The sequence below is a fragment of the Trichechus manatus genome, unplaced genomic scaffold (assembly GCF_000243295.1).
Source record: "Trichechus manatus latirostris isolate Lorelei unplaced genomic scaffold, TriManLat1.0 scaffold00001, whole genome shotgun sequence".
Taxonomy (NCBI): Eukaryota; Metazoa; Chordata; class Mammalia; order Sirenia; family Trichechidae; genus Trichechus; species Trichechus manatus.
Genome location: NW_004443937.1, coordinates 10,257,839 through 10,277,330, shown reverse-complemented (window position 1 = coordinate 10,277,330; position 19,492 = coordinate 10,257,839). Strand labels below are relative to the sequence as shown.

General features: G+C 51.1%; 1 protein-coding gene across 1 annotated transcript in view; it reads left to right on the top strand.

The window, feature by feature from the left end:
* ATP2B2 (ATPase plasma membrane Ca2+ transporting 2) overlaps positions 1-19,492 on the top strand; it is a 203,507-nt gene that overhangs the window by 11,791 nt on the left and 172,224 nt on the right. The window contains exon 2 of the mRNA XM_004368329.1: positions 8,647-8,652. The gene's annotated coding sequence lies outside the window, so the exon portion shown is untranslated. The remainder of the gene's footprint in view (positions 1-8,646; positions 8,653-19,492) is intronic.

The window sequence follows — 19,492 nt, the reverse complement described above, 5'->3', positions numbered from 1 at the left end:
CCATACTGGGTCCACATTTTGGGGACAGAGGACTGACTTTTCTTAAGCACCTACCAGGAGCTGTTGGAGGAGCTGTGGTTCAAATCCCAGCTTTGCCACTGACAAGCTGTGTCCCCTGGGTGAGTTACTGTTTGTCTCTGAATCTCTGTTTTCTCTGCAATGGGAGGAAGGACGGTGCTGTGATGATGACGGGTGGAGGACTGTATGCAGCCCCTGGCTCATAGGAGCCGCCCAGTGACGGAAGCCAGTTATTACTGCCTCAGCCAGCGACAGGAGTTCTCACGCTCATCCTGTGAATAAGGTGCTCCTGTCTTCATTTTGGAGCCCTGGTGGCACAGTGGTTAAGAGCTCGGCTGCTAACCAGAAGGTTGGCATTTCAAATCCACCAGACACTCCTTGGAAACCCTATGGAGCAGTTCTACTATGTCCTCTAGGGTTGTTATGAGTTGAAATCGACTTGATGGCAACAGGTTTTGGTATCCTCATTGTATAGAGAGGGATACAGTTATCTCGCAGAGGTCGTGGCGACCGCCCCCCAGTCACAGAGCTGGTTAGCAATAGGGCCATAAGTGAGTGGTGGTCACTTAATGTACTTTGAGGGTTTGTTGTGGTGTTCAAGGGGCCTCGGAGGGAAACCAAGAGCATTGTCCAGAGACGGTTTTCTCTGCTAGGGGAACGAAATCCCAAAATGCAGAATTATGGGATCTTAAATGGAGGAGACAGCACAGGGCAGGGGTGAAGAGTAGACCGTGGAGCCTGGGTGCCTGATCTTGATTCCCAGCTCCAATGCTTCCTAGCTATGTGACCTTTAGCAAGTGATTTAAGGTCTCTGTGCTTCAGTCTCCTTACCTGTAATATGGGGGTAAATAATAGTGCCAACTTCCTAGGTTCTTGTGCAGATTAAATAAGTTCATATTTGTAAAGATCCTAGAGCAGTGCCAGGCACATAAGAAGCTCTATGAAGTATCAGCTATTATTATTATTATTGATTATGGAATTGGAATGGCCCTGACCTTTGCCGTATCTCCCTGAATCTTGCCCCAGCCTCCAATGTGGCCCTCCATGGCCTCCAGGGAGACCTTCCTTCTCAGAATGTTCATCTGGCGTGTCTCTCTGGTCAAACCCTCACTGCTCCTGGTTGCCTAGTGGGTAAAGCCCAGCCTCCTTGGCCTGTATTCAGGACATTGTGATTTAGCCCCTGCCTACCTTTCCAGTATCTTCCCCCACACTTCACCTTCACACCACTTCTCCCCTATCGGTTCATTACTTCCTCCATTCAGTCCACCAGTCACTTAGTCATTCAGTGTGAATTGGAGTACAGCTCTCTGTTCACACTGACCCTTTCCCCCACCTCTGAGCCTTTGCCCAGGCTGTGCCCATCCCTGGAACACTCTGCCCATCCTTCCAAACCTCCCTTAAATACCTCATTCTTCAGGGAGCCTCCTGCCTCTCCTTTTAATGTCAGCTCCTAGGCAGCAGATCCCAGACTCTGGGGTCATCATCCCCCAGCCATGCTTTTTGTTCGTTTTCATTTTTGTTTTTGCTTTCTCAGAGATTTCATTAGAACATTGTCAGATAGAGAGGTGTTGAATAAATGAAGGGATGACCTTCCTTACTGGTCTCCCCATTTCCTCTGTTGCCCCCTCCGAGCATCTATTTGCCCCAGGTGGCCAGAGGGATCCTTTTGCCATATAAATCAGGTTGTGGAACTCCCCATCACTCACAGGGTAAAACCCAGACCCCTTTCTGCAGTCTATAAGCCCTGGGGCGTGTGGCCCCTCACAACTCTAGCTTACCAGCTTCCTTTCTGTTCTTCAGAGTCATCAGCCTCTTTCCTGTGTCAGGGCCTTTGCACATGCTATTTCCCCATCTAGAATGCTTTTCCTCCCTCTCTTTACATGACAGGTTCTTTCTCATCAAGCTAAATGGCATTTCATCAGTGAGACCAGCTCTGATCTATTTAGGGGGCTTCTCGCCCCTCCTTCCTCTGGTATTCCTTGTTATGGCAACTTTTTATGACATTTATCACAATTGAAATTATTTTCTGTATTCAGTCCCTTGTTTGTTGTCTGTCTTCCACCTAGACAATCAGCTCCTTGAGGGCAGGAAGCCTGTCTGTCTCATTCACTATCATATTCATAGGCCTAGGTCAGGGAAAGGTGCTCAGCAAATATTTGTGAAACGAATGAATGAATGAACGAATGAATCTTCCAGATCTGTAGGGGGTGCTGGTGAGGCAGAAGTGGGTCCAGAAGCACTGAGGCTCTTCTCCCTGAGTGGTGGCAGGAGGAGGGAGGAGGCGCCGTCCTAGAAAATATTCTTTGAAAGCCATTCTGGGCAGCAGCCTCAGCCAAGTTCAAGTTCTGTCTGGTCTGTTTTGTACAGCTCAGAGGAGAGAACAGTGTCCTCTGCCACACGCTTGACCTGGTATCTGCAAGACAAGGGAGAAATGATTGTGGAGAGGTTGCCCAGAAGCCCCATGCCCCATCCACATGCCTTGAGTGAGCTCACTGTACCTTCCAGGGTGAAGGCACAGAGAAGAGGGGAGGGAGCGGAGTGGAGGGTGCAGCCGTGAATGGCACAGACGCAATCCATCTCCGGGAGCTTACCTTCTAGCTGAGGAGGGGGGCCATAATGAGATAAAGGCACCTGTGAATAACCTAACACCAAAAAAAAAAAAGTTGCCATTAAGTCAATTCTGACTCCTGGTGACGTCATGTACGTCAGAGTAGAACTGTGCTCATAGGGATTTCATGGTTGAATTTTTAGAAGTAGATAGCCAGGCCTTCCTTCCGAGGCTACTCTGATTGGGTCTGAACCATCAACCTTTCAGTTAGTAGCTGAGTGCTTAACCATTTGTGCCACCCAAGGACACCCAATCTAATGCCAGAAACAAAAAAACAAACCCATTGCTGTCTGATTCATGGCGACCCCGTGTGTTACAGGGTAGAACTACTCCATAGGATTTTCTTGGCTGTCATCTTTAGGGAAGCATATTGCCATGCCTTTCTTCCGTGGCACCACTGGGTGGGTTTGAACCACCAACCTTTAGTTTAGTAGTCAAGTGCAAACTGTGTGCACCACCCAGGTGGTAGCAAACGGTGTGAGGTTGAACAAAGAAAGGGAAGGTGCAGGCTTATGTAGGGGTAGGGGGTCAGGGAAGGTCCCTCCAGGGAAGAAGAGTGCTTGGCTGTCCCATTCTTTGGTAAATTGGGCTGTGTTGATTATTTGGGTTCCACCGTGTGTTTTAGAACTTGAAGAGCCCTTAATGATGGCTTTGGGGGCCAGGCCTCAGTACCGGGAAATTTCTGCTGATTAGACCAGCACAGGCCCAGCTCTGACACTCTGCCTGCATCCCACACACACATGCAAGCCCCCAGCAGGTCACCCCAGAGCTGCCAGTGACTGTGCCTCCAACCCATGAGGACAGCCGGAAAAGAAACCAGGCAGCAACAGCTTGGAAAACCCCCATTTTCCTTTTTTTAAACTGCAGCATTTGAATTACAAAAATAACGTGTGCTTGTTGAAACAAGTGGAATGATACAGAAAGATCTACAGCAAAACTAGAAACCTTGGTGGTGTAGTGGTTAAGAGCTATGGCTTCTAACCAAAAGGTCAGCAGTTCAAATCTCCCAGGTGCTCCTTGGAAACTCTATGGGGGCAGTTCTACTCTGTCCTCTAGGGTCACTATGAGTTGGAATTGACTCGACGGCAATGGGTTTTTTTGGGTTTTTTTGAGTAGCAAAACTGATGGCACAATGATTAAGAGCTTGGCTACTAACCAAAAAAGGTCAGCAGCTCTAATCCGCCAGTCACTCCTTGGAAACCCTATGGGGTAGTTCTACTCTGTCCTATAGGGTTGCTATGAATCAGAAGCAATTGGACGGCAACCGGTTTGGTTTTTGTTATAGCAAAACTGATGATTTTCCTCTCCCCACATCCCACATTTACCTGATGCAACCACTGTTGACACTCTGTTTTGTTGATTCTAGGATGCACATCTTCCTTTGCCCACATTTTATCATCTCTGAAATTGGAATATGACTTACCGTTGACACAGCACATCGTAGTTTTATCGGAAGCTCTTTTTTTTCCTTTGTTGTCATTAGCTGCTGTCGAGTCTACCCCAACTCATCGTGACCCTATGCACAACGGGATCAGAGTGCTGTGATCCACGGGATTTTCATCTGATTATTTGGAAGTAGATTGCCACATCTTTCTTTCTAGTCTGTCTTAGTCTGAAAGTGCCACTGAAACCTGTTCAGCATCATAACCACATGCAAGCCTCCACTGACGGGTGGTGGCTGCATATGAAGTGCATTGGCGGAGAACCCAGGTCTCCCGCATGGAGAAAATTCTACCACTGAAATTGTGGTGCAACCCATAATTCAACTTAGATTCAGTGGAATTCGGTAAATTGCTCTCTTCTCTTGTTTCTTCTTGCTGACAGATGTGTTTGGAAGGGTTCTGTTTCTTTTTTCATGGGACCATTCTATACATGCCCCATGGCTGTGTTTTCACTTATCAGTGCACCACAGCCATCCCAGTGCTCCACAATCTTGGAAGGAGGAGCAGCAGAGTCTAATGCAGGTGACAGGGACTCCAAGCTGCCAGCTCTTCATTTACCAGCTGTGATGTCTCCTCTCTGCACCCAACAATGGCACCAAAGAGCCAGCGGGTGTGTGGTGTCCAGCACAGGCCTGGCACCAAGTGGACGCCTGGGTCAGCCTGTCCTACCTCTCCCTGTGATGTAGACGGGTGATGTGGCAGTACCCATCACCACCCCTTCCCCAGACATGTAGCCCTGAGACCCAGAGGAGAGACAAGGAGTTTGAGCTCAAATAAAAAGGTTGGATGCAAAAGGTCAGCTAAAAAGAAAAAAAAAAGCCACGTGCAAACAAGGGCAGGGGGTAAAACCAGAAAACAGGCTCAAAGGTCAGAAGAGAACACAGAATTGCAGAAAACACAACCTTGCAAAGCAGCTATGCTCACCCCTAAGCAAATAATACGTATTGTTAAATATCAACAGAAGCCAACCGAGGCTTCTTAATAATGAGAAGGTCATAGAGAGGCCAAGGTGATTTGCCAGGTGCAGGGGAGAGACTGGCTCCTTTAACCAAGTGCCTTCCAGATGGAGGTCCAGCAGACACCAGGAGGCCCCATCCACCTCCTGAGCTCCTTCCATGTGCCAGCTTCTGAATAAGAATGCTGTTAGCTAACCTAGGCAGAGGGTGTCCCTGCGTGGCACAAATGGTTAAAAACTCAACTACTAGCCAGAGGGTTAGTGGTTCAAACCCACCCAGAGGTGCCCTGAAAGACAAGCCTGGCAATCTGCATCCAAAAGGTCATAGCTTTGAAAACCCTATGGAGCAGTTCTACTCTGCACACATGGGGTTGCCATGAGCCAGAATCGACTGGACGGCAACCAGCAACATGGTGGACAGAGCTCTGTCTTAGGTGCTTTGGGGCACTTGTCTAATACATCCCCCCTGGTAGTTATTGTCCTCATTTTATAGACAAGGAAACTGAAGCCCAGCAACACAAAGTAACCTACCCAAGGACACCCAACCAGCAGTCCAACCCCATAGCCCCCAGCTTAACCACACTGATAATGACCTCACAGTCCCATAGTGCTCAATCTGGTCCCTGTTGCTGTCGAGTCGATTCCAACTCATAGGACCCTATAGGACAAAGTAGAACTGCCCCATAGAGTTTCTAGGGAGGGGCTGGTGGATTCAAACTGCCGACCTTTTGGTTAGCAGCTGAGCTCTTAACCACCGTGCCACCAGGGCTCAATCTGGCAGGGGCCAGTAATTACAAACCAGAGTGATAATAACACAGTTCAGGGGAGCCAAGGAGTCCCTGGGTGGTGCAAAGGGTCAGTGCACTCGGCTACTAACCAAAAGGTTGTAGGTTTGAGTCCACCCAGAGATGCCTCAGAAGAAAGATCTGGCAATCTACTTCCAAAAAATCAGCCATTGAAACCCTACGGAGCACAGTTCTTCACTGACACACGTGCGGTCACCCTGAAGTCAGCTCTCCGGCATCTGGTTTAAGGAGAGTCATGGGAGCATGAGGAACCAGAAGAAGCACTGACTAGCCTTCCCAGCATGACTGAATCTGAAGGATAAATAAGAGCTAGCCAGCTGGAAGGAAGGTGGCAAGTGGGAAGGGTGCTCCAGGCAAAGGACACCGCGTGGGCATGGCGCCGAGCCCACCCCCAGCAGTGCAGCTCCACCCAAGCAGAAGGTACAAGGCAGGGAGTGGAGAACGTGGCAGCTGGCAAGGTAGCAGAGGCCAAGCCAAGGGCTCTGGGCTGAGGGGCGATGTGACCAGGCTTGCCCTTTACGAAGATGCCTGAGGCCCTAGTGAGGATGATGAGTTCCAGGAAAAAGGCTGGGGGTGGGGCCGCACCGAGGAGCTGGGTCAGGCACAGGGAACGAGAAGCGAGAACAGAGTGGAAGGACAAGTCCCAAGAACAGTGCTTTGGGGCTGGGAGGCGACAGGGCGGGGGGCCAAGGTGAGTCCCAGCTGGACATAGGAGCTGTTTAGAAAGGGATGGGGGTGGTGTGGGAGGAGCAGGTTGGGAGAAACCCACTAAATCTGCTCCTGGGGAAGGACCCGGAATCTGCCCTGAAGGGTTATTTCGAACAGACAATTTTGGGAGCCACTGATGGAAGAAAGGTGAAAGGATCTTCATAAAATGAAAATAACCCTACTGTCTAAAGGGGTGGAGGTCATTCATTCATTCCACAAATGTTAGCCAGGGTGACTGTGTGCTGGGAACTGGGGATACCACAGTGACTAAAACAAAGTCAGCCGCTGCCTTGTGGGGCTCATGCTGTATCGGGGGCAGGAGGGATAGCAATAAGCAAAGATGGAAATAGATGGTGTGTCAAGGAGCGTGGATGCTATGGAGACAAATAAGGCAGAGCAAGAAAGACAGAGAGTGTTGTTTTAAACAGAGGTGTCAAGGAAGGCTTCCCTGGGAAGGTGACGTTTGAGCAGAGAGCCGAGGGAGATGAGGGGAGAGGAGTCGTGCTGTTTGGGTAAGTGAGTTACAGGTACAGGAGCAGCCAGTGCAAAGGCCCTGGGGTAGGAGCATGCTCACTAGGTTCAAGGAACAGTGAGGAAGACAGTGGGTGGAGGGGAGTGATCGAGAGGGAGAGTAGAAGCAGAGTTCTGAGGGGTGACGGGGCAGGGGGCCAGGTCATGCAGGGACTCATGGCATGGTTTGTCTGTGTTAACAGGATCCCTCTGGCTGTGTGTGGAGAGCAGATTGGGGTGGGGGAGAGCGAAATGAGGGGCAGGGAGACCAGGGAGGAGGCTTCTGCAGTGAGCATGGTGAGAGACCGTGCAGGTGGTGAGAAGTGGTTACTTTCTGGATATATGCAGCCAGACATTTGATGAGATGATCTTATTACAGAATTGAAGAGCTGGGATGGCCCCAGCACCTAACACCTTGTCTAGAACCTGGTAACCAAAAAAAAACCAAACCCGTTGCCGTCGAGTCAATTCCGACTCGTAGTGACTCTATAAACACTCAGTAAATGTTGGATGAAACAGTGGATGGGCGGGTGGGTGGGTGGGAGGAAGATGGATGGATGGATGGATGCTTGAAGAGATAGATGGATGGATGAAGGCAAGAAGGGATGAGTGGATAGATGGATGGATCCTCCATGGATGGAGGAAGTCCAAACTGTTTCTCAGAGGCAGCAGGAACCACTGCAAGTGCTTGAGCAGGGCAGTGACCCTATGTGAGTACTGTTGGAGGAACTCTCAGGTGGTGTCATGGGCAGGGCCCAGCACCACGCTCCAAGCTGAGGATCCCCACAGGCATTGACAACCAATGCTGTCTGTTTCTTGCTGCTCAGCCTCCCATCCTCATTCATTTATTCATTAACAAGTTTTGATTGATCACCTCCTCTTGTGCTGAGGATATGGTGTGAATAAACCAGACAGGGTCCTGCTGGACACATTCTTCACCCTCTACCAGGGCCAAAGACAGGGTACAGGTTACTCCTGGTGCTCAGTGGCCTACCAACTCCATGCTGAAAAGTCATATATTGCTCTCTGCTCCTTCCAGTGAACTTGACTTCCTGCAGCCTTGGGGGGGACCCTCAGGTAAGCCAGGTAAGGCCTTACAACTGGCCTTGGGACCCTGGTGACCTTAGGCCCTCCTTCCAGCACCACGTTTTCTTGTTTGGGGTTTGTGTTCTTTGGTTTCATCTGAGGATTTGTTTTGTGTGTGTCTGTCCATCTGTGTGCACATATGCACAGGAGGAAAAGGCTGGCCTGGGAATAGAGAAAGGACCAACATGCATTTAATACCTAATGTGTTTTAGGTTCATTACGTATTTATTTGTTCATTTAACAAATATTTCTTGAACTCCTGCTGCATGTGAGACACTGGTTCAGGCAGTGGGGATATAGCAGTGAACAAGACAGTTGAGGTCTCATTAGTCAATAAAATCAGTAATTCCAGGCAGTAGTAATTGTTACAAAGAAGATTAACAGGGGAATCAAAAGGGCTATCTGAGACAACATGAGTAGGATGGTCAGGGAGGGCCTCATGAGGAGGTGATGTTGGGATGATAAATAGTACCTGGCCATACCACCATATGGGAAAAGAGCTTCCCAGCAAAGGAGCCAGCACATGCAAAGGCCCTGAGGTGGGAATGAGCTAGGTATGGTTAAAGATTGGAAAGAAGGCCATTGTGGCTGGAGTAAGATGTGCAAGGGGAGAGAGGTGGATCAGGTGGAAGATGTAGTCTGGGGACAGATCACGCAGGAATTTGTAGGTCATGGTACAGAGTTTGGATTTGATCTTGAATGGATAGAAAGCTATTGGAGGGTCTTAAGCTGGGATAAGTCTCATACACAGACCCCTCTGGCTGCAGTGTAGGGAGTGGATTGTCGTCTCATTCAATCCTCGCCACAATTCTGGGCAGTTGGTGGTGACCCACTTTACAGACAGAGAAACCGAGTCACACAGCTAGTGAGTAGCAGAGCCAGGGCTTGAACCCTCATCTGCACAAATGAATCCTGCACTTGACTGGGGGCACCCACGTGGTGCAGGTGAGGTTGAAGGATGCTGGGGAGAGATGCCTCGGGCTTGGCTCCTGTCCTGGGCGCCTTCCACGCCCCTGAGGCCAATGGTTCCCACTCAAGGCCTCATTTCACTCCCCACCCCTCGGCTCCAGGTCTGGAGGCACTGACTGCACTCCATGATGCCCTGGCCCCCACATCTGCCCAGAGCCATGGGGGGTGGGGAAGCCTGAGGATTTTCAGGGATGGGGGTGCGGGAGGTAGTGAGGAATTAGCTGGATGCAGCAGTAGGGTGTGGAGAAAGTCACAGAGACTCCCAGAGCCAGCAGTAGGGTGGCTGTGGGGGTGAAGGAGGCGAGATGCTGCAGGTGCCCCCAGGACTCTCGCTTGGGTGCAGATCTGCAGCCTGTCCCTTCCTTCCATGGAAAGGCAACTGGGGGCATGTGCCCATGGGAGAGGCAGACAGTGCAGTGTGTTCAGGCTCAATCTCTGCCTCCCCCGGGAGCCTCTGGCCCCCCTAGATGCCTGCAGAGTTCCCAGGTACTTGCTTTCTCTAGACTCACCCAGGAGACAGGAAGACCCAAGCCCAGAGCCAGCACTCATCAAGGTGCTTCAACCCTTAGAGAGTATCTTGTCCACTGCCTCCTTTTACAGGGCAAGATGGGCTCAGAGAGGTCTAGTAACTACTCAGGATCACACAGCAAGCGGGTGGCAGAGAAACGGACACTGGGCTTATGACTTGTTCCCTGGTGGGGCACCTTTCTCTCTTCTCTCCAAGGGAGAAAGGGGACCCCATTTTCCTGGAGCCCTCGGCCTCTGGGTGCCCAGCTCTGTGCTGGGGGCTAGTGCTGATGCATTGGCCCCTAAGTCCTTCCACAGGCTCCTCCAGCGTCTGTCCAGACGGGTGTGGGCCAGTCCAGCGGTTTCTTTTTGGAAATTTTTTCAGGGAGGCGTTTGGAGGCCAGCCAGTGGGTGTTTTCCACCGCCATGGAAATTTCCAACAGTGGAATTACTAAAACCTCCCATGGCCCTTCTCCCGCCCCCACTTTGTTATGAAAAACAGCTCCTTGGTGGCCAGGCAGGGGACAGAGCAGCTGAGATCCCAGAATTAGACCTGCGGAGAAGAATTCCCCAGCGATAGAGTCCCAAGTAGATCGTTAATCAGGCCCAGGGGATCCTGGTGAGGAAGGGCTTTCCAGGCACTGAGGGCCAGGAGCCAGGGCAACCCTGAGGCCAGAACTTCACTTCCTGCTGTCGGTGCCTGGGGTGGGGCTGGCACTGGGCCAGAGGAGGGCATCACACATCGTCGGCACTCAGTAGATATTGGTTGGTTGTTAGGTAGGTATGTAGGTAGATTGGTAAGGAAGGAAGGAGGTGCTGGGCCGGGGGCATATTGGTAAGACAAGTTCCATTAGGAGTCATTGCTAGTGTGTCCTTGGTCAACCACTTAACTCGTCTGTTGTTCAGTTTCCTCATGTGTAAAATGGGGATAATAGTACCTACCATGCGGGCCGGTTTGAAATGAGAAATAATGCATGCAAAGTGCCTGGTTCCATAAATGATTGTCGTTAGTTGCCTTTTCTGACTCATGGAGACCCCATGTACAACAGAAAGAAAACGCTGCCCGGTCCTGCGCCTTCTTCACGATCGTTGGTATGCTCAAGTCCGTCATTACAACCACTGTGTGTTTTGAGTGCCTTCCAACCTAGGGGGCTCATCTTCCAGCACTATATTGGACAATGTTCTGTTGTGATCCATAGAAGAAGACCCTCAATAAGATGGATTGACAGTGGCTGCAACAATGGGCTCAAGCATAACAACGATTGTGAGGATGACACAGGGTTGGGTAGTGTTCCGTTCTGTTGTACGTAGGGTCGCTATGAATCAGAACTGACTTGACGGCACCTAACAACAACAACAACAATAATTTTCGGAAGTAGATTGCCTGGCCTTTCTTCTTTGTCTGTCTTAATCTGGAAGCTCTGCAGAAACCTGTCTACCCTGCTACTATTTGACATACCAGTGGCATAGCTTCCAGCAACCCAGCAACACGCAAGCCACCAAAGTATTATGAACTGACAGACGGGCAGTGGCAATAAATGATAGCATTGTTTATTATCTCCATCATCATCCTCATCAGGGAGGCAATGGAGAATAGATAACAAGTGAGCCTGGGAGACAGACCTGAGTCTGTTTCCAGGAATCCTAGTGCTGCTCCCGTGAGCTGTGTGACGTTAGGGAGGTGACTTCACCTCTCTGGGCCTCAGTTTCTCATCCATGAAATGAGGATAAAAAGTAGCCCCTACCACAAGGGTTGGCTGTAAGGGTCATATGAGAGGTGAATTGGCCTGGGGAAGCACTGTGCCAATGTTGGTCTGACCAGGAGAGGCAAGGCCACGAAGGCCAGCCCGGTCAGCAGGGTAGGGTAGTGGCAGGTCTGGGACGGCAGGGAGAAGGCCATTTCCTGATCTGAGGAGGGAATGGTGTTTTAGTTTAGGCTCTCCTAGGTGAACAGAAGAAAGTCTTCCTCGAGCTCAGTCATGGGTCTGCTGGATAAGCCGAGAAGGGAGCTGAGATTGAACAGGCCTTAGGGAGACCTGGCACTGGTAGGACTTACAGGTCAGGAGGAGTGGCTGCCTCACTCTGGGGTCCCAGCCCTGGACCGACCATCTCTACTTCTCCCACCACCTCCAATCTGTCCCACCCTTGGACCAGTTTTCACCCACCTGAGTGAGGTGAGGTAGGGTGCAGGACTTCTCCTAGCCCACTTGTGGCTGTCTAAACAACAGGAGCCAAAGGTCAGTTGGCCTGGGCTAAGCAGGCAGTAGTTGGGAGGTGTGCACTGCAGAGCAGTTAACCATGTGGCCTCTGGAGTCTGGCAGAGCTGGATTCAAATCCTGATCCCCCTGCTTCCTAGACGTGTGACCTGGACAAGCTGCTGAAGTCTCAGGCTCCTCATCTGTAAAATGGGAATAATAATAGAGCCCACCTCCTAGATCGGTGGTGAGAATTAAATGGAACTGAATACATAAATATTGTCTGATACCACCGGGCACAGTGCCTGCCTGCTTTCACCCATGCTACTCTGTATTGAGCACCTACTGTGTGCCAGCCCCATCTGGGCAATGGGGATATTACAGGACACAAACAAGGCAGTCTAGGGTGACTGACTCATCCCTGTTAGCCCGGAACAATCTTGTTTTAGCACCAAAAGTCCCACGTCCCAGGAAACCCCTCAGTCCCAGGGAAACCAGGACAGATGGTCAACATGATACAATCCCTGCCCTTATGGAATTTACAGGTAGTGGAGGGAGAGAGACAATAAGTAAATATATAATATGCATGGTGGCTATTAGTGCTATAAAGAAAAATAATGCAGAGTAAAGGGATGAGGGGTGATGCTGAGGCTTGTTATTTTTGTTGAGGTGGTCCAAGAAGGCCTCTCTGAGGAGGTGACGGTTGAGCAGGAATCTCATGAGGTGAGGGAATGAGACATGCAAACATCTGGGAGAAGACCACTCCAGACAGAAGAACAGCAAGTGCAAAGGCCCTGGGGCAGGAATGTGCCTGGCATGTTGAAGGAATGGAAAAGTGGGTAGGGTGGGGCGAGGTAGGGCTGGCCAGTTATATGAATTGGGACTCCTTTCAAAAGCAAGCTCAAATTAGTGTGTGCAAAAAAAAAGAAAGAAACTTATTTGTTAACATAATGGAAAAAACAGGGAGGTGGCTTCAGGTATGGCTTGATCTTGGTGCTCAAATGCCACCTTTCCATTTCTCAGCTCTGCTTGCATCTGTGTAACCTTCATTCTCAGGAAGCCCAGGCCGACTTCTTACCCATCTATAACCACAACAAAAAAGAGATGACCTGTTCTCAGGTCCAGGCATGGCAGATGGGAGCAAACTGAGGTCTAGTGTGAGTGGAGAAGAAAGCGAGATAAGGAGGTGGGAAATGAGAAGGAGTTAATGGAGCCAGAGCACCCCACCTGACCTCATAGGCCTCAGAGAGGACTTGGGACTTAATTCTGAGTTTGCTGGAAGCCATTGGCAGGTTTGGAGCAGGGAAGCGACATGATCCAATTTATGTCTTAGGAATATCCCTCTGGCTGCTGTGGGGGAGATTGTAGGAGCAAGAGTGGCAGCAAGGGGTCGGCAAAGGGGCTAGTGAGAGTCCAAGTAAGCACTGATGGAGGAATTAGAGATGGAGAGAAGAGCATAGGCTTGAGAGCTACTTAGCAGAGAGCCTGGACCAAGCTTGGGGTCCAGGATAGGGGTGGGGTAGCTGGCAAGAAGTCATCAGGACCTCAGCCCTGAAGGAGCTGGGATATGGAGGGAGCTCTGGGGCAGGGACAAAGCAGGAGTGCAGACCCTAGAGGGGCCTGTTTGCCCAAATGACATGATGACAGTGAGCCCCCTGAGCTGGGGCCTGAGATCTTAACCCCCTCCCAGTCAGGGTCAAGCAGAGCCCCAGAGCCCAGAGCCTACAGTTGGGGGCCAAAAGGCCACAGCTGTGAGGCAAGGAGGGCTGAGAGGGCAGGAGGCCCACCCAACAGACAGGCCCAGAGTGTAGGGAGCCTCCTACTTCAGCCATGACCTTTCCCTTTCCCCCACCCCGGAAGTCATGTACCAAATGTCTTAACTTCAAGGGATCTGAGAACCCCCACTTTGGGAAGAAAGGTTATAGCAAAGGAAATCAGTCTTTTCACTCAAGGTGGGATCCACCTTTCCTTCTTCCCTCCGTCTCTCCCCTTCTTCCTTCCTTTCCTCCTATTTACATGTGACCTACTATGTACTGGACACTGTGCTAGGTAGGCCCTAGGAATACAGGAGTGGTTAAAACAGACACAAGATGTACTCTCAGTGGTCTAGCATCAAACATTAATCTAACTGTCACACAAATATGTGCAAAATACAACCCCGATGACAAAGGAGAGTGTATAATAGGTAATCAGGGAAGGCCTCCCTGAGGAGGTGGGAATTGCGCCAAGAGCAGGAGGATGAGTAGGAGTTTATAGGCGACAATGTGAAGGGAACAACACTCCAGACAAAAGGAACAGGCCTGGTGCTGAGAGTGAGCAGCATGGCTGCAGCAGAGAGTAAGGAGAGGGATGCTGGAGGAGGCTGATGGAGCAGGGCAGACCACACAGGGCTTTGAAGACCCCATTAAGGGATTATGTCTTTCTCTTAAGAGCAGGATGGGTGGGGAAGGTTATGATGTGAACAGAGTTGCTTTTCAGAAATGTCCCTCTCACTGCTGAGTGGCAGCAGGCCAGTTAAGAGGCCATGCCATTATCCAGGCAACAGATTAGAATGTGGACAAGGGCAGGGACCACAGAGATGGGGGAAATGAGCAGTTTCAAGGAAATTTAAGAGGCAAAATCAACAGGATGGAGAGGAAGGTGACGGGGTGACTCTTGGTGTCTGAGTTGCCACATGGAGAGAAGATGAGGCCTTTCAGGGTGACAGCAAACCCCAGGGAAGGATGAGGTCAGGGTGAAGATTTCAGATATGTTGAGTTTGAATCCCTACCTCACACCATGCACAAAATCAACCTGAGAAGGATTATATCTCTAAAGATAAAAGCTAAAGTTTGGTGGAAGCTTCTAGAAGAGATCATTGGAGAATATCTTGACAGCCTAGGCATAGGCAACTATTTCTTAGAGAGGACACACAAAAAAACACTAATCATAAAGGAAAAAGCTTATAAGTTGACCTTCAGACGTGTTGAGTTTGAGGTATCGGGGAGACACCCAGATGGGAAGGTGAGATAGGCTGAGGTCTGTAGCTCAGAGACGTGGTCTGGGATGGAGGAAGTCACGCGCAATACTTCAAGCCACCGTCTGCATCTTGGGCCCACAGTGGGTCACTCCCCTTATGACCCACCAGACTGGACCAAGTGACTTTGGGCCACTTCTAGAATGGGTCCAGTTGTGGATGTCCAAGTAGTTGAGTCATGAGTGTTTCTCCAGGTGCCTCCATCCCTCCTGTGTCCAACCTGACGCCCCAGAATCAACTGCCTAAGGACCAAGTAAAAGGACTCGTGAGGTATCTCGGCACAGGGAGGGGGCCTTTGACTTCGGAGGCAGAAATGCTCTGAGACCTCAGCTCTGTGTGCTCTGGGCTGCTCTGAGCCTCCATTTCCCTGTCTGTAAAAAGAACAACATACCCCTCTAGAAAGATGAAAGGAGATAACTGTGGGCCAGGCACTGCACTGTTTATAGGGCGTGGCCACACATCACCTCCCCCAAAGCCTAGGCAGGCCCGTGTAAATGTGCCCATCTTGCAAATGAAGCCGCTGAGGCTCCAAGCGAGGCAGGGACGTACCCAAGGCCAGGTCTGTCTAACCCCAATCCTCCTCCTTGACCTAATGCGTAGTGCTAATAAGTAAGTGCTCAGTAAAGGCGCGTGCGGCCCTTCTGCAGCTCTTCAGGCCAGAGAGGCTTTCTGCAGGCCTGCTAATGGTAACATTTAACACCAGATGGAACAAAAGCGACCTGGGGAGGGTTGGGGCTCTGACAGAACCCCTCCAGGCCTAGAACTGCACCTCATACTTTCTACTCCTACCCCCACCCCACCCCTCAATGCGCTATTTGATTTCCTGCACAACAAAGCCTCTCGTCATGAGCTCTGTGCAGCAAAGAAGGAAGATGAATTTGACCGCTCTTTTTCCGCTGTTTTCATGCTTTTCATCCGCTCTCCCCCACCTGCTGCAATGCAGCTGGGAAGCCCAGCAAATGCACGGTGATCACCCCTCTCCCTCATCTCCCCCTCCTCCTCCCTCTGTGAACCTTCCTTTCTCAGACTCTGTTCAGAACAGCAGCCCAGGCTCAAACTGGAAGTGATAAAGTCGACATTCTTCCCCCACCCTAGTTCTGATGGTACGTTTCAGACCCGTGGGGGACACAGGGAGCTGAGGGCATAAGGGGTCACCAGGAGCCACCAACATGCTGGGCCTAGGACACAGAAGTGGACCAGCCCTCTGCCCTAAGGAGCTCCCAGAACGACAAGGATAGGGTGGAGTGTCCAGAAGGCCAGAGACACGAAGAGGCAGGGGTTTCGGCGTCTACTCAGGGTGGTTAGAGAAGGTGTCACAGGTGGCATTTTAGAAGTGTAGGAGTTAGCATCCGCCTTTGTCCATAGGAGGGCGCCCCAGGTAGGGGTGAACTGCCTGGGCAAAAAAGCCTGGAGGTGTGGAACCTTACAAGGTGTTCACCATGATTGAAAGGAAGGATGCAAGGAAGGAGCAGGAAGACTGAGACTGGAGAGGTAGGCTGGGCCTTCGTGCTGGGCTAAGGATTCTGAACCTTGTTCTGAGGGCAGTAGGGAGCCACCAAAGGCCCTTGAGCAGGGAAGCCACATAATCAGGTCTGCCATTGTGGTTGCCTAGCTCCGTTCTCCTCCTCTGCTTGACCTCTAAATGCTGGGGGCTTGGCTCCAGGCCTCTTCCCTTCTCCCTTGATGATCTCATCCTGTCCCAGAGCTTTAAATACCATCTTGAAGCTGCTGATTCCCACATTTATATCTGCAGCCGGGGCCTCACTTCTGAGCTCCCAACTCATACCTCCAACTGCCCACTTGGCATCTCCATTTGGACATCTCGCAAACATCTCAAAGTTAACAAGTCCAAAAAGGGATTCTTGCTCATGCCTACCACCCTCCCCATCCCCCTTGCCCTCACCTTCCCAGACTTCCCGTGGCAGTTAATGGCACTGCCAACCGCCCTCCTACTAAAGGCAGGGCAGAGGTAGCAGCCCTGCTCCTCCTCCCTCTCCGTGCTCATCCTCCTGGCTCCACTTCCTAAACCCACTCCCAGCCACCCACATGCCTGTGTCACCTCCACCACCCTGCAGTCCCGCCATCCCCACTCCCTGCGCCCACTCTCCCCCTCACAGGCCGTTCTCCAAAGGGTCATGGATGTTTTTAACACTTTTGTGCTAATCCTTCTGAAACCCTTTAGAGGAGTCCCTCTGCACTTGGAATTCAATCCACATTCCTCACCATGGCTTTCAAAGCTCGATCTGGGCTCACCACTCCCCACTCCTCCAAGCTGACCATCGTTCGGTTTTGATAACTCCCAGCCCTTCCCTCCTCAGGGCTTTTGCCCATGCTGTTCCCTCTGCCTGGTGGAACACACTGGCCCCAGTACCCTGCATGTCCATCTCAGCAAAATAGGTCCCCTGGCCATCTGGGTCATGATGCCTGATGTTCTCCATACCACTTTTCATGGTCTGCCTTGCCCAGCAGAAGGTAAGGTCCAAGCACAGTGTATTCACTTCCCAGGACTGCTGTAACAAAGTACTACAAACTGAGTGGTTTATAAGAACAGAAATCTATTGTCTAACAGTTTTGGAGGCTAGGAATCCAAATTCAGGGGGTCGGCAGGGCCATGTTCTGTCCAAAGAAAACCCTCCTGTCTCTCTCAGATTCTGGTGGCCCCAGGTATTCCTTGGCCTATAGATGCATCTTCACATGGCCGTGTTTTTGCTGTCTGTCTCTGCATCTCTTCTCCTTTCTTATAAGAACCACACTCAGCTGGGATTAGAATCCACCTGCTCCAGTATGATGGAGTCCTTGGGCGGTGCCAACACACTCGGCTGCTAAACGAAAGGTTGGAGGTTTGAGTCCACCCAGAGGAACCTTGGAAGAAAGGCCTGACATTCTACTTGCTAAAAACCAATGATTGAAAACTCTGGAGCAAAGTTCTACTCTGACACACATGAGTTTGCCATGATCCAGGGTCAACTTGACAGCAAGTGATTTCCTCCAATATGACCTCGTGTTAACTTAAGTGATAACATCTTCAAAGACCCTATTTCCAAATAAGATCGCATTCACAGGTACCAGGGGTTAGGACTTCAACGTATCTTTTTTGGGAACACAATTCAATCCATAATATATCGTGCTTAGCACACAGCAGATGCTCGTTAAGTAACTGCTGAGTGAATAAATCAGACAGTAGGAGAAGGGGGCCTAGAAGCAGGAGATCAGAGGAGAGAGAATGAGACCTGAAAGGACAGTGGAGGGGCAGATAGAAGGAAGAGATCAGCGCCAGGTAGGATGTTTGGATTTGATCTTAGAGGTACTGGGGAGCCACAGAAGGTTCTTGAGCAGAGAAGTGGAAGTGATCGTTGGAGCAGGGGATGCTGTTTGCCTGGTGGTCAAGTGACTGGGCTCTGAATTCAGACTGCCTTGGTTCAACAAGTTCCTAGCTATGAGACCTTGGGCCAATTATTTAGCCTCTCTGAGCCACGGGGTTTGTAAAGTGGGAATGCTAATGAGGCCTACACCTAGGGCTACTGAGATGTTACATAAGATGATGCATGTTCTTGGGACATCGTAAGTGTTCGATAAGCGTTAGCCAGTGCTGCTACTTCTGTGGTTGTCAGTGCTGCTCACAAGGTCCGTGCTGGGGATCCCGGGGGCCCTGCCATCATGAAGCTCACAGTCTGATGAAGGAGCGAGCACACCTCTGCCTGAGCTCCCTGGGATGAGCACGGGACTGGAGGTTCCAACCAGGCCCTGTACGAGGAGAGGCTTCATTCCGGGAGAGCCAGGGGAGTCTCCCGGAAGATGTGACACTGGATTTCGGGGAGACGGTTTCCTTGAGAGAACATTTTGAGTCAGCAGCCACTGGCCCGTGCACAAGGAAGGAGGGGTGTGTTCTGGCTGCTCAGCTCCCGAAATAACCCGGATCCGAGGGCGGATGGGCTGGCAAGCTGCGAGAGCCGCCGCCGTGTCGATCCTGCCTGATAAGGCCAGTTTGCCGACCTTGGCGAAGTCCTTGCCATGCCCTGTGCCCTGGGTGCTGAGAGGGAAGGGGGCCGCTGAGGGCCAGGAAGGGCAGGAGGGCGCTGGGCCGTCAGTGTAGGCACCACAGGCACAGGCCGCCCAGCCGCGCCTTAGACCTGACTCAGGCTTGTGTTCCAGCAAGAGGGCACGCTCTCCTGGCCCAGCCTCTGGGTCTTTTGTGGTCCCGTTCTCAGGGTTTCTGTCTCTCTGTCCCTCTCTCAGTCTCAGTCTGTCTCTCTATATATGTCCATCTGTCTGTCTGTCTCTCCTCCTCCCTGTCTCTCTCTCCCCTCTATCTCTCTATGTATCAGTCTGTCTGTCTGTCTCTCCCTCTCTCTCTGTCTCACTCTTCCTCAGGCAGCCTGTTTCTCTCTCCTCTCACCCTCTCTCCCTCTTTCTGCTCCTTCCTGCTTCTCCCCTCACCCCCCAGCCTCTCAAGTTCCTCTTACCTTACAGCTTCTCTTTCTCCCCTTTCTCTTCCCCCCTCCTCTCCCACCTTCCCCTTTATCCTAGAACACACACACACACACACACACACACACACACACACACACACACACACACACACGGCCATTCTGAGCCAGTTTCAGGACAAAGCCCACACCCCTGGCCTCCCCTGGCCTCCCACACTGGCCAGATCCTGGCCCACAACACGGGA